This window comes from Ceratotherium simum, chromosome 19 (assembly GCF_057802395.1).
Source record: "Ceratotherium simum simum isolate JZ-2026a chromosome 19, ASM5780239v1, whole genome shotgun sequence".
Classification (NCBI taxonomy): domain Eukaryota; kingdom Metazoa; phylum Chordata; class Mammalia; order Perissodactyla; family Rhinocerotidae; genus Ceratotherium; species Ceratotherium simum.
The window spans coordinates 30865418-30880150 of record NC_141918.1 but is presented as its reverse complement, the minus strand read 5'-3'; the positions used below and the strand labels follow the sequence as shown (position 1 = coordinate 30880150).

Genomic DNA, 14733 nt, shown 5'->3' with positions numbered 1-14733 from the left:
GCACATTTTTCACACAAAGATTTCTCAAAGGAACTTTGCCAGTTTTTCTTGTTTCAGTGAATACCATGTTTCCTTTGTTTCAATAATACGAAAATTACTTAACTTTAGGGGAAAAAAAATTAAGTCAACGTTATTTCCATCTTTTTCCCAAGAGAGGAAAAAAAATCCTTAAATATACCATGAATGTTGGGGATAGAGCATGAATATTCTCTCTTTCCAAATAGAAGTTTTAGCCGGGTACAAGGCTGCCAAGTTAAATATTCCATTTCCGGGCCTCTCTGGCAGTCAGGATGGCCAGATGACCAGTTCTAACCAATGAGACGTGAACTGAAATGCGTGCAGCTCTGGTACTCGCCCTTAAAGGAAAAGGGTAAACCACCCCTCCCTTTTCCTCCGCTCCCTCTGACTGGAATGAAAGTACAGTGATTGCAGCTCGAAGAGCCAACCTGGCAAGGAGAGGCACACAGAATGCTGAGCAAAGCAGAGCAAAGTTCTCCAACAATGCTGAGCTGCCAAACCAGCTCTGGACCACCTATCTGGATTTTTACGAAAAAAAATAATAAACTTCTATCTTGCATTTTGAGCTGCATATTTGGGGGTCTCTTTGTTACAGAGGCCTAAGTTGCACTCTAATTAATACAGGGGGCTTACAGCCTGCCAAAGAGAATCTGACCACAAGTCTCCTAGAACCCTGGTCCTCAAAGGACCAAGGACGAGGCTTGAGGTCAGTGTTGAAGCTGGAGGTGTAGGTTGAGAGTTCCATAAAGGTTTCCAGGAATTTGAGATATTTACTAGCGCAGTATAAAAAGAAATATATTTAGTCTTTATCCACAGTTCCCGGCACAGGGCTCCTAAGACTTCTGGAATTTCCTGAGTGATAGGGGTGCCTTTTGTTATTCATAATGAGCCCCTTTCCAGCACACCTGAGTTTACGCTAATGAGGTGACTTAGGCTAGGGCCCAAGACAGCCTCAGGACAGGGCTGGTCCCCACAAAGACTTAGCATTTAGACGGTTGGAACTTTCAGCCCCATCCACCAACTTCCTAGGAGGGGAGGGGAGGCTGGAGATTAGACTCTATAAACAATCTTGAACAATGAGATTTGGAGAGCTTCCAGAATGGTGAACACATCAAGGTGCTGGAAAGTGACACATCCAGAGAAGGCATGGAAGCTCCATGCCCCTGCCTCCATACCTTGCCCTGTGTATCTCTTCCATTTGGCTGTTCCTGAGTTATATCCTTTATAATAAACTGGTAAACATAGGTAGAGTGTTTTTGTGAGTTCTATGAGACATTTCTAACAAATTATCAAACCTGAATTTGTCGTCTCCATGCAGAAGTGTGGGTAGCCTGGACAGCCCATTTGTAGCTGGCCTCTGAAGTGGGGCCAGTTTTGTGGGACTGAGCCCTTTAACTTATGGGATCTGACTCTACCAACAGGTATATAGCGTCAGAATTGAATTGACTTGTTGGATACCCATTGGTATCGGAGGATTTGAGAATCTCACAACCAGGGTAAGTGCTCTTTTCCACTCCCTCCTTTAATTTTCTGGAGTTAACCAGCTAAGAAACTGAAGAGTAATACTAACATCCTTCCCCTCCATCCAAGAACCCCATTCCCCAGCCCTTACCAGGTCCTCAGCCAATCAATTGTCAAAATTGACTATAGTGGAACCATTTTAAAACAGAGTCGAAGCTGCCCTTCCGGAGAAACTGCCTTGCTGTCTTGAACCCTGGACTGGGCCAAACCTTTGGACTGGGACAAAACGGGAGTTGTTTTATAAGCAATTGTTTGAGAAATCAGCAGGAGAACAGACATCCTGATCACAAAGATTAATATTGTGGACATTCTGAAGATAAAATCAATAGTCAATCAATGAAGACTAGCTTTTTGTCTCCAACTTCAACTAAAATTCTTTGTAATACAATCTCCCTTCTTTGCCTTGAAAAGCCCCTGACTTTGACTCCCTAGCAGAACACCATTTGGGTTTCTACCTGAATCTATGCTCCCCGAATTGTTAATTCTTTGATCCCAAATAGAGGCTTTGGCTCTTACAATGGTTTCTGTTTTTGAATTTGGACACAATCATCAATGCTACTCAGTTTTACACAGTAAATACTCTCTATTCCATTCCCTCCTCCCATTCATTCCTCATCCTACCACCCCAGCTGGGGCTCTAATTATCTCTGGCTTGGTCTCCCTGCCTCTGCCCCAAATTTACCCCTACCACACTGCCCCAAATTCACCACTACCACAATCTCTAAAATATCTTCCATCAACTACAGGGATGATCTTGCTAAAATCCAAATATGGTTTTATCAATATTTTGCTTGAAATTCATCTCATTGTTTATTTTTTTATTTTTTGTGAGGAAGATCAGCCCTGAGCTAACATCCATGCTAATCCTCCTCTTTTTGCTGAGGAAGATCAGCCCTGAGCTAACATCCATGCTAATCCTCCTCTTTTTGCTGAGGAAGATCAGCCCTGAGCTAACATCTATTGCCAATCCTCCTCCTTTTTCTCCCCAAAGCCCCAGTAGATAGTTGTATGTCATAGTTGCACATCCTTCTAGTTGCTGTATGTGGGACGCCGCCTCAGCACGGCCGGAGAAGCGGTGTGTTGGTGCGCACCCTGGATCCAAACCCGGGCTGCCAGTGCCAGCAGAGCACGCGCACTTAACCACTAAGCCACGGGGCCGGCCCCTATCTCATTGTTTAAAGGAATGGTTTTCAAACATAATTTTAAGAGCAGCACCATTCTGACATACAAAACCTTCCATGTAATCCTAAATTTATTAAAGAGAAAAGTGGCGAGAGGGGCCACAAAGTCACACTCTATTCACATCTCCCTCATTCCCACACCCATACCACCCCTATAACAGTGGGCCCTCCAGGACCAGTTCAACTGACCCATTCCTTATCAACAGAGTGATTAAGACTTGTCTTTCAGAAAATTTGCAAAGTCACATAGCCAGAGCATGTGCAGAAAAAAAAATCTTGACCTGAAATGACCACAGAACCTAACATTCTCCTCCCCATGGAACCAAAGGACCAGGACATGACCAGAACTTAATAGTCACACTCTTCTCTGGAGAACTCTACCAAACATTCAAAGAAGATTTAATATCTACCCTTCTCAAACTATTCCAAAAAACTAAAGAAGACAGAATGCTTCTTAACTCATTCTATGAGGCCAACATTACCCTGATACCAAAACCAGACAAGGACAACACAAAGAAGGAAAATTACAGGCCAATATTGCTGATGAACACAGATGCAAAAATCCTCAACAAAATATTGGCAAATTGGATACAGAAATACATTAAAAGGATCATACACCATGATCAAGAAGGATTTATACCAGGGACACAGGGATGGTTCAACATGAGCAAATCAATCAATGTGATATACTACATTAACAAAATGAGGAATAAAAATCACATGGATCATCTCAATAGATGCAGAGACAGCATTTGACAAGATCCAACATCCATTTATGATAAAAATTCTCAATAAAATGGGTATAGAAAGAAAGTACCTCAACATAATAAAGGCCATATATGACAAACCCACAGCCAACATCATACTTAATGGCGAAAATCTAAAAGCCTTCCCTCTGAGAACAGGAACAAGACAAAAGTGCCCACTCTCGCCACTCCTATCCAACATAGTACTGGAGGTTTCTGCCAGAGCAATTAGGCAAGAAAAAAAAATAAAAGGTATCCGGACTGGAAAGGAAGAAGTAAAACTCCTGCTGTTTGCAGATGACATGATTCTAGACACAGAAAAACCTAAAGAATTCACCAGAAAGCTATTAGAAATAATCAACAACTAAAGCAAAGTTGCAGGGTAAAAAATCAACTGAAAAAATCAGTTGCATTTCTATACACTAATAACAAACTAGCAGAAAGAGAAGTCAAGAATACAACCTCATTTACAATTGCAACAAAAAGTATAAAATATATAGAAACAAATTTAACCAAGGAGGTGAAAGACCTATACACTGAAAACTATAAGACACTATTGAAAGAACTTGAAGAAGACATAAAGAAATGGAAAGCTATTCCATGTTCATGGATTAAAAGAATAAACATAGTTAAAATGTCCACATTACCTAAAGCAATCTACAGATACCATGCAATCCCAATCAGGATCCCAATGACATTCTTCATGGATATAGAACAAAGAACCCTAAAATTTATATGGAACAACAAAAGACCCCAGATAGCCAAAGCAATTCTGAGAAAAAAGAACAAAGCTGGAGACATTGCAACCCCTGACTTCAAAATATACTACAAAGCTATCGTAATCAAAACAGCATGGTACTGGCACAAAACAGACACACAAATCAATGGAACAGAATTGAAATCCCAGAAATAAACCCACACATCTACGGACAGCTAATCTTCAACAAAGGAGCCAAGAACATACAATGGAGAAAGGAAAGTCTCTTCAATAAATGGTGCTGGGAAAACTGGACAGCCACAAGCAAAAGAATGAAAGGAGACCATTATCTTACACCATACCCAAAAATTAACTCAAAATGGATTAAAGACTTGAATGTGAGAACTGAAACTGTACAACACCCAGAAGAAAACATAGGCAGTACAATCTTTGCCATGGGTCTTAGCAGCATTTTTTCAAATACCATGTCTACTCAGGCAAGAGAAACAAAAGAAAAAAATAAACAAATGGGACCACATCAGACTAAAAAGCTTCTGGAAGGCAAAGGAAATCATGAACAAAATGAAAAGACAACCCACCAACTGGGAGAAAATATTTGCAAATCATATACCCAACAAGGGGTTAATCTCCAAAATATATAAAGAAGTCATATAACTCAACAACAGAAAGACAAACAACCCAATCAAAAAATGGGCAGAGGGCCGGCCCCGTGGCTTAGCGGTTAAGTGTGTGCTCTCCGCTGCTGGTGGCCCGGGTTCAGATCCCAGGCGCACACCAATGCACCGCTTCTCCCGCCACGCTGAGGCCGCGTCCCACATACAGCAACTAGAAGGATGTTCAACTATGACATACAACTATCTACTGGGGCTTTGGGGGCAAATTAAAAAAAAAAAAATGGGCAGAGAATATGAACAGATATTTTTCCAAAGAAGATACACAGATGGTCAACAGGCACATGAAAAAGATGTTCATCACTAATTATTAGGTAAATGTAAATCAAAACTACAATGAGATATCACCTTACACCTGTTAGAATGGCTATAATTAACAAGATGAGAAATAAGTTTTGGAGAGGATGTGGAGAAAAGGGAACCCTCATACACTACTGGCAGGAATGCAAACTGATGCAGCCACTATGGAAAACAGTATAGAGATTTCTCGAAAAATTAAAAATAGAAATACCATACAATCCACCTATTCCACTACTGGGTATTTATCCGAAGAACTTGAAATCAACAATACAACAAGATCTATGCACACCTATGTTCACTGCAGCATTATTCACAATAGCCAAGACTTGGAAGCAACCCAAGTGCCCATCGACTGATGAATGGATAAAGAAGATGTGGTATATATTACAATGGAATACTACTCAGCCATAAAAAAAGACAAAATCGTCCCATTTGCAACAACATGGATGGACCTTGAGGGTATTATGTTAAGCGAAATAAGCCAGACAGAGAAGGACAAACACCAAAAGACTTCACTCAGATGTGGAAGATAAGCAAACACATGGATAAGAACAGATTAGTGGTTACCAGAGGGAAGGGAGTCGGGGGGTGGGCGTAAGGGGTAAAGGGGCACATATGTATGGTGACAGATAAAAACTATGCTATTGGTGTGCAGCACGATGCAGTCTATACAGAAACTGATATATAAGAATGTACACCTGAAATTACACAATGTTATAAACCAATATGACCTCAATAAAATAAAAAGTAAAAAATAAAAAGTTGGACTCCTATCAGAAGCGAGGAATCCTTCATTCAGGAAGACCTGGTGTTAAAATTCCTTTCCCACCTCATCATTAAAGTTTAGAACCTCATCATAAATGTTTAGAACCCTGTCATAAGTGCTTGAAGCACTAATCAAAACCTGTCCCGCCAGCATTTCCACGTGCCAGTCTGTACTTCCTAACCTCTTAAATTTCGCCCCAAACCCAGAAACAGGGAGACAGATCTGAGGGCACACGCCCCCCTCTCCCTGCAGATCGATCTCACAGAATACAGCTGATCTGTATCTCTTGCACATCAGGCAAGAGAACCCCAATTTTGTGTGGCAACACTCCCATTTCCAAAGCAGCCCCTAAGGCCACTTCCCCACCTTAAAAGATCACATTAAGTATGAATAGTGTGCAGAAAAGAGTTAACACGGCAGGCCTGAGATTACTGTCCTTAGGAAGGCCTGCTTGCCAACGTGTGCCCTTGGCTGGGAACCTGGATTCCAAGAGGGTTCCCACCATTCCCAGAAATGCTAAGAGTGACTCATTGTGCCCAAATGTTTGTACCATGTACAAGCAATGTGGTTTATGCTGAACACCTAGTTTCCTTCTACAAGTCCAGAATTTCGGCACGCGCTATGTAGAGCGCCTACGTGACCACCCCCCAACCCTAGGCACTGAGTCTCTAATGAGCTTCCCTGGTAGATAATATTTCACACCTGTTGTTACGGTTCATTGCTGGAAGAATTAAGCATGTTCCATGTGACTCCACTGGGAGAAGACTCTTGGAGGCTTGTACCTAATTTCCTCCGGACTTCGCCTCACATGCCTTTTCCCCTTGCTGATTGTACTTTGTATCCCTTCACTGTAATAAATCATAGGTGTGAGTACAACTATATGCTGAGTCCTGTGAGTCCTCCTAGCAAATTACCAAAACTGGGGGTAGTCTTGGGGATCCCCAACACAGACAGTATTCTCATTCTGGGATTCAAGGAATCCATAATAGGGCCCCAGGCTGCATTTCAATACTACTTTCCCTCTACTCTCCAAAAGGCATCCATTGATACAAGAAATGATTGCATACCTACCATATGTAATGGGTAATAGGGAATATCTAAGTTGTTTTTTTTTTTTTAAGTAGTGGTGGAGGGACAAAAATTGCAGCAGTACTGTATCAAGATTAACTGGCAGTAGCAAGTAAAATGAATCTGGGTACAGAGAAACTGGTTATAAAACTATCCTAAATGAGAAATAACAAAAGCCCAAATTAGGATAGGCAAAAGTAGAAATGTTAGGAAGCTTGGTAGAATGGAAAATGCAAAGGTAGATTCTACAATGTGGGTTGCCTTCTTGTCAAATTGGATTACTTACACCGTGTCTCAAACATTTTCCATTCTTTCATTTCATAGTCTTGCCTTGTTCATACAGATTCCCTGACTGGACATCCTCCTCCTCCAACTCTCTGCCAGTCTAACTCCTCCACAGAATCTCATCTACCCTTCAAGGTTCCTCAGTTCCCTACCACCAGAATTCCAACTCACCTGTATTACCTCCATCCTTTTCTCTTTCTCTAGGTTACAGCTTAAGAGCTATTTCTTATTCCATCAAGGACTATTAATGCATTCACTTGTCCTTTAATCAGTGGCTTTCAAATTTTTGGACCCTCTTTTTATATCATGACCCAATATACATACACATATATATATATAACCAAAAAACAAGTTTCATGATATAATAAGAGATTTAGTAAAAGTATTAAAAAACAAGAAAAAAAGATCTTTCTATGTATAATGTACTCTGGTATTTTTACTATATATATATTTACTATAAATTATATATTAAAATTAAAACTATAAAATATACTGTATAATTACAAATATAAAATTATAGAGAGAAGCAGAAGGAGCACTTCCTAACTCATTCTATGAGGCCAGCATTACCCTAATACCAAAATCAGACAAAGACATTGTCTGATCATTGACATGATCATATCAATAGATGCATTCTATTGATAAAAAGCATTCAAAAAAATCCAAAACCTGTTCATGATAAAAACCCTCAGTAAACTAGGAATAGGGGTAACTTCCTCAACTGGATAAAGAATATCTACAAAAAACCTACAGCCAAGAACATACTTAATGGTGAGAGAGTAGAAGCTTTCCAGTAAGATCAGGAACAAGGCAAGGATGTCCCTCTCATCACTCCTTGTCAACATCATACTAGAAGTCCTAGCTAATGTAACAAGACAAGAAAAGGGAATAAAAGGTATACAGATCAGGAAGGAAGAAATAAAACTCCTTGTTCACAGATGACATGATTGTCAATGTAGAAAATACCAAAGAATCAAGAAAATAACTCCTGGAACTAATAAGTGATTAGAGCAAGGTTGCAGGATACAAGGTCAATATACAAAAGTCAATCGCTTTCATATAGACCTGCAATGAACAAGTGGAATTTGAAATTAAAAACACAATATCATTTACATTAGAACCTCAAAAAAATGAAATACTTAGGTATAAATCTAACAAAATATGTAAAAGATCTATATAAGAAAACTACAAAACTTTGAGGAACAAAATCAAAGAAGAACTTAAAAATGGAGAGATATTCCATGTTCATAAATAGGAAGACTTAATATTGTCAAGATGTCAGTTCTTCCCAACTTGATCTGTAGATTCAGTGCAATCTCAATCAAAATCCTAAAAAGTTATTTTGTGGACACTGACAAAATAATTCTAAAGTTTAAATGGAGAGGCAAAATACCCAGAATATCCAACATAACATTAAAGGAGAAGACAAAAATTGGACAACTGAAACTACCCAACTTCAAGACCTACTATAAAGCTACAATAATCAAGACAGTGTGGTATTGTCAAAAGAACAGACAATTAGATCAAAGGAACAGAATAGAGAGCCCAGAAATAGACCCATATAAATACAGCCAACTGATCTTTGATAAAGGAGCAAAGGCAAATACAGTGGAGCAAACACAGTCTTTTCAACAAATGGTGCTGGAACAACTGGACATCCACATGCAAAAAAATGAATCTGGACACAGACTTCACACCCCTCACAAAAATTAACTCAAAATGAATCACACACCTAAATGTAAAACACAAAACTATAAAACTCCTAGAAGATAACATAGGAGAAACAGGAAACATAGGAGAAACCTTGGGTAGATGACCTTGGATATAGTGATGACCTTTTAGATACAATATCAAAGGCACAAAACCATGAAAAAAATTGATAAGCTGGACTTCATTAAAATTAAAAACTTCTGTTCTGCAAAAGACAATGCCATGGTCTCATTAGAAGACAAGCCACAATAGATGTTAGCTCAGGGCCAGTCTTCCTCAGCAAAAAGAGGAGGATTGGCATGGATGTTAGCTCAGGGCTGATCTTCCTCACAAAAAAAAAAAAAAAGAAGAAGACAAGCCACAGACTGGGAGAAAATATTTGCAAAAGACTCACCTGATAAAGGACTGTCATCCAAAATACACAAAGAACTCTTAAAACTCACAACAAGAAAACAAAAAATCCAATTAAAAACTAGGCCAAAGACTTTAGCAGACACCTCACCAAAGAAGATATAGAGATGGCAAAGAAGCATATGAAAAGATCTCCACATCATATGTGATCAGGGAAATGCAAATTAAAACAACAATGAGATACCACTACACACCTATTAGAATGGCCAAAATCCAGAACACTGACAAATGCTAGCCAGGATGTGGAGCAACAGGAACTCTCATTCATTCCTGGTGAGAATGCAAAATGGTAGAGCCACTTTAGAAGACAGTTTGGCGGCTTCTTACAAAACTAAACATAGTCTTACCGTATGACCCAGCAATCATGGTCCTTGGTATTTCAAAGGAGCTGAAAACTTATGTCTACACAAAAACCTGCACACGGATGTTTATAGCAGCTTTGTTCATAACTGCCAAAACTTGGAAGCAACCAAGATGTCCTTCAGTAAGCGAGTAGGTTTAAATAAATTGGTACATCCATACAATGGAATACCATTCGATGTTAAAAGAAATGAGCTACCAAGCCATGAAAACACATGGAGAAAACGTAAACACATATAACTAAGTGAAACAGTCCATTTGAAAAAGCTACATACTATAAGGTCATATATTCTAACCATATGATATTCTGGAAAAGGCAAAACTAAGGAGATAGTACAAAGATAAGTAGTAGGCAAAGTGGGGGGAGGTAAGGAGGAAGGTTAAATAGACAGAGCACAGAGGATTTTTAGGGTGGTGATAATATTCTGTATGATACTATAATGAGGGATACATGTCATTATACATTTGTCCATACCCATAGAATGCACTACACCAAGAGTGAACCCCAATGTAAACTACGGATTTGGGGTAATTATGATGTGTCAATGTAGGTTCATCAATTGTAACAAATGCACCACTCTTACAGGGGATGTTGATAATGGGGGAGTCTATGCACGTGTAGGGGTAGGGGATATATGGGAAATGTCTGTACCTTCCTCTCAATTTTGCTGTGAACCTAAAACTGCTCTAAAAAAATAAATAAATAAAGTCTTGAAAAAAAGAGAGAGAAAGAGAATCAGTCAGGCAAGACACTCAAGGCTGAGAGATTGGCCAGCTTAGGCCTGGATAGCAGCTGTATAAATTGAAACACAAAAGACTTCTCAAAAGCTGCACTAAATTAAATCTGTTACTACATCAGTGTACACAAATTATGTGATGCTGCTGCCATATTATTTTGATTTGTATTAATTTGTCTTATTGTACTCCAAATGGACAGTGGGAAAATGCCATTCTCAAGATCCACACACTAATCTACAAACATAAATAGAAGATTTTAGAGGCCCAAAAAGTCTGTGCTGTTCTAATACCCCAATTTTGTACTTTATTTCACTACTTTCTCCTAAACTAAGTTTTGTAAACCAAGTTTGCAGCCCACTTGCTATAAGATTTAGTCAATATCATGATGTCCCAGCATCAGAATAATCTATTATAACTTCCTAGATAGTATTTTAACAATTACTCTTATTTTTTCTCCCAGGAAAAAAACGAGTTTTCCTAGGCTTTGAATGTATTTGTGATTGCTTTGATTACTCCCCATATTTTTTTTTTTTTGAAATGAACATAACCTCAAGATTTTATTGTCTTAATCATAAAACAAAAGATAAAGCTTAGAACTGGATCACTTGACCCTTTCTCTTCTTATCTCCTCCCAGTTCAAAAATGCTTGCATGTCTTAATGGCCAGCATTCTCTAGATCTGCAATTGAGCTCAATGCATTCAAGCCTCAGCACATTCTTTGTACTTTTAGCCTTTTTCTGGAAAATCAGCTTAGTCTGCCCACTGTAGCCTCTCTACTTCCTGTCATAAGGCTGCTTTCCCTGAGCATACAGAGAGTCTCTGCCCTTCTTGTCCTGTGTCACTTTTTGAGTTTAGTGCCTGCCACACTTCTTACAGGAAGTCTGGCAGGTTTTAGGAACGTTCACCATATTTGTTTGCAGGGGCGCTATTGGCAGGGAAAGAAAGAAAGCAACTTCCCCCAATTTTTAAGTTTTCATCTTAAGACAGAAGTCTAGAACAAAAAAATTCTTCTGAAGTTCTGCAGTCTTGCAGTCTATGCTAATAGGCTCCACTTAACTAATCTCACTACATTAATAAATAATATAATAAACCACAATTATGCTCTTCTTAATGGCACATGGTAGCCTACAATGCAGAAAGAAGAGGCAACTCAACAGCACAATTATAAAAGAAATTAGAAAAAAAACAAATTGTCACTAATAGCCCTAACAAGAATAGTATATACACGAGTTGTTTTTTTTTTTTTTTAAAGATTTTATTGATTTTATTTTTTTCCCCCCAAAGCCCCAGTAGATAGTTGTATGTCATAGCTGCACATCCTTCTAGTTGCTGTATGTGGGACTCGGCCTCAGGATGGACGGAGAAGTGGTACCTCGATGCGCACCCGGGATCCGAACCCGGGCCACCAGCATCGCAGCACGCGCACTTAACCGCTAAGCCATGGGGCCGGCCCCACATGAGTTTTTTTGAACAAGGTCTTGACTTAGGGGCTATGATGGGCTGAGGGGGGGTGGGAGGTGGGGACCTGGCAGACTTTTGAAATTAAAATTATGTGTGTGTGTATGTGTGTGTGTGTGTATTTTCTCTGAGGCAAGATCTCTAAACATACTACAGCCTCCTTCAGATTTTCAAACAAGTTTGTGAACAAAAACTGGTTAAGAACCACTGTTTTAAAAATAATAGTCAAAACTTAGAGTTTTAGGAGGAAAATCTATTAATAGCAGCTCACATTTACCGAGCACCTGTGTGCCAGAGACTAGGTTAAATAACATGATTATTTTTACTACTCCTCACAATCATCCTGTTATACAAATAACTAAAAAAAGCCACGGATAAATCTGTTCATTCATTTACTCATGTTTGTTGAGAACCAACTATATCTCAGGTACTACTCTTGACACTGGTGAAAAAACACTAAAAACAAATTCCTTTCCTTGTGGAGCCTTCACCCCAGTCAAAAGTGAAGTCAAAAGGGAAGATAGACAAAAAATTAAATAAAGAAGCAGAAAGGATCAGGTAGTGATCAGTACATAGATGAAAATAAAAAAGAGTGATATCTTAGGGCCTCTGACTAACAGCATGGGCATCCCCAGGGAGCTGGGAAACAGAAATACAGAATCTCAGGCCCCAGCCCAGGGGTCTGAATCAAAATTTGCGTTTTTAACAAAATATCTAGGTGTTTCATATGCACACTGAAGTTTGAGAAGCACTCTGGTAGATTCGAATGACTGGGGGCTCCTATAAATTATGAGGAAAAGCCTCCCTGTGGATTTAAGTTGACATCTGAATGCCAAAAAGAGCCAGTCCTGAAGAAGATCTGGGAGAACATCATCCCCGGCAGAGGGAAGAGCTGGAGAAAAACCCTAAAGTGAAAATGGAAATAACCTTCACATTTTCGAGAAAGAGAAAGAAAGTTTATGCGGCTGATCTAAATGAACAAGGTGGAATGTGTTATAAGATGAAGCTGGAAAGGAGAGCAAGGACCAGATCATGTAGGGTCCTCTAAGACATGGTAAATAGTGTGGATTTTATAAGTAGGATTAAGAACAAGTAGAAGGCTTTGATCAGGGGTGTGACACGATTTGATTTATTTTCTGATAGACTATTCTGTTTTGTAGAAAATGCAAAGTGGAAGCAGAGAGACTAGTTAGGCAACTATAACAATAGTCCAGTTCAGAGATGTCTGGATTTGGACTAGAGAGTTAGCACTGCAGTATAAGTAAACTGGCCAAGATCGTGTAGATAATAACAACAGCAGCAACAATTACTAACCTTTACTGAGTACTTACTAAGTGCCGGGTGCTTTTCTAAGTACTTTATACACATTAACTCATTTAATCTTCACAACCACCCTATGAGGTAGGTACCAATATTATCTTTACTTTAAAGATGAAGAAACCTTGGCATAGTGGGGCTAAGTAAGTAAGCTGTCCATGTTCCTATAGCCAGGTAGTGGCTAGGCCAGCATTTGTACCCCCAGATACAGCAGGGAGCCAGATGTTACAGTGGAAGGAGCATGGGCTCTGGAGTCATAGTCTCTGGATTCATCTCCTAACTCCACCATTTCGACTCTCAATCATGGTAATGCCATTCTCCAAGGCAGATTGGGCATGTGATCACCATCCTAGCCAATATGCCCAAGGAGAAGTCAGCTTCTGCCCAAGTTTTCCCCAGTGCTCTTCAAAAGAAGACCAGGACAGGAACCCATTCCTTCCTGCCTTTATACTTTTACCTGTGAAATCAGGATACCTGGACTGCTGCAAGTATTTTAAGAACATGAAGGGAAATGCTGTCGACACACAGAAGACAATCAATCTTGACGTATGTTGGGATGGTTAATTTTATGTGTCAACTTGACTTGGCCATGGAGTGCCCATACATTTGGTCAAATGTTATTCTAGTTGTGTCTGTGAGGGTATTTCTGGATGAGATTAACATTTGAATCAGTAGACTGAGCGAAGCAGATTGCTCTCCCTAATGTAGGTGGGCCTCACCCAATCAGTTGAAGGCCTGAAAAGACCAAAAGCTGACCCTCCCATGAGTAAGAGGGAACTCCTGCTGCCTGACTGCCTTTAAACTGGGACATTGGTTTTCTCCTGCTTTTGGACTCCAACTGAAACATCAGCTCTTCCTGGGTCTTGAGCCTGCTAGTCTTTGGACTAAAACTACACTATTGGCTCTCCTGGTTCTCAGGCCTTCAGACTCAGACCAGAACTACATCACTGATTCTCCCGGGTCTCTGGGTCTCCAGCTTGCTGACTGCAGATCTTGGGACTTGTCAGCCTCCCTAATTATGTGAGCCAATTCCTAATAATAAATCTCTTTCTAAATGTATATACATCCTATTGGTTCTGTCTCTCTGGGGAACCCTAACACATATGTCAAGAAGCTTAACTGTATTGACACTGTTTTCATAGAGCTGAAGTGATAATAGCAAAGGGGACATGTGGCCTTTGTGCTCTTTGGTGCTTTAAATTGGAATGGATTTCTAATTCTACACAAAGATAGATAGTTAATACCTTATAGATGTTCTTTAGAGACCTAAGCAAAATGGTGGACCAAACTGTTTCAACAGAAAGTAAGCATTTTCCCTTTCAGAAATGTTATTTTAAAGGTGTGCTTCATCCTTAAGGCTTTTTGTTTTAATACTTGAGGTTAAATATTTTTTGAGAATCCATCTCCAGCTTCATACTCAAAATCAGTAACAATGTGGTTTAACATGCAGAAATTTTACATACAA

At 39.5% G+C, this 14733-nt stretch overlaps 1 protein-coding gene and 1 pseudogene across 2 annotated transcripts in view; both read right to left on the bottom strand.

Annotated features, from left to right (window-relative positions):
• Positions 1–14733, bottom strand: part of AFG1L (AFG1 like ATPase) — a 185056-nt gene that overhangs the window by 153422 nt on the left and 16901 nt on the right. The window contains exon 1 of one of the 2 annotated variants that reach the window (XM_087443965.1): positions 1631–1702. The exons of the other annotated variant lie outside the window; for it this stretch is intronic. The gene's annotated coding sequence lies outside the window, so the exon portion shown is untranslated. Of the gene's footprint in view, positions 1–1630; positions 1703–14733 lie in introns of those variants that run through there. 2 annotated transcript variants of the gene reach the window in all.
• On the bottom strand, positions 11084–11401 carry LOC101391898 (large ribosomal subunit protein eL42-like; annotated as a pseudogene).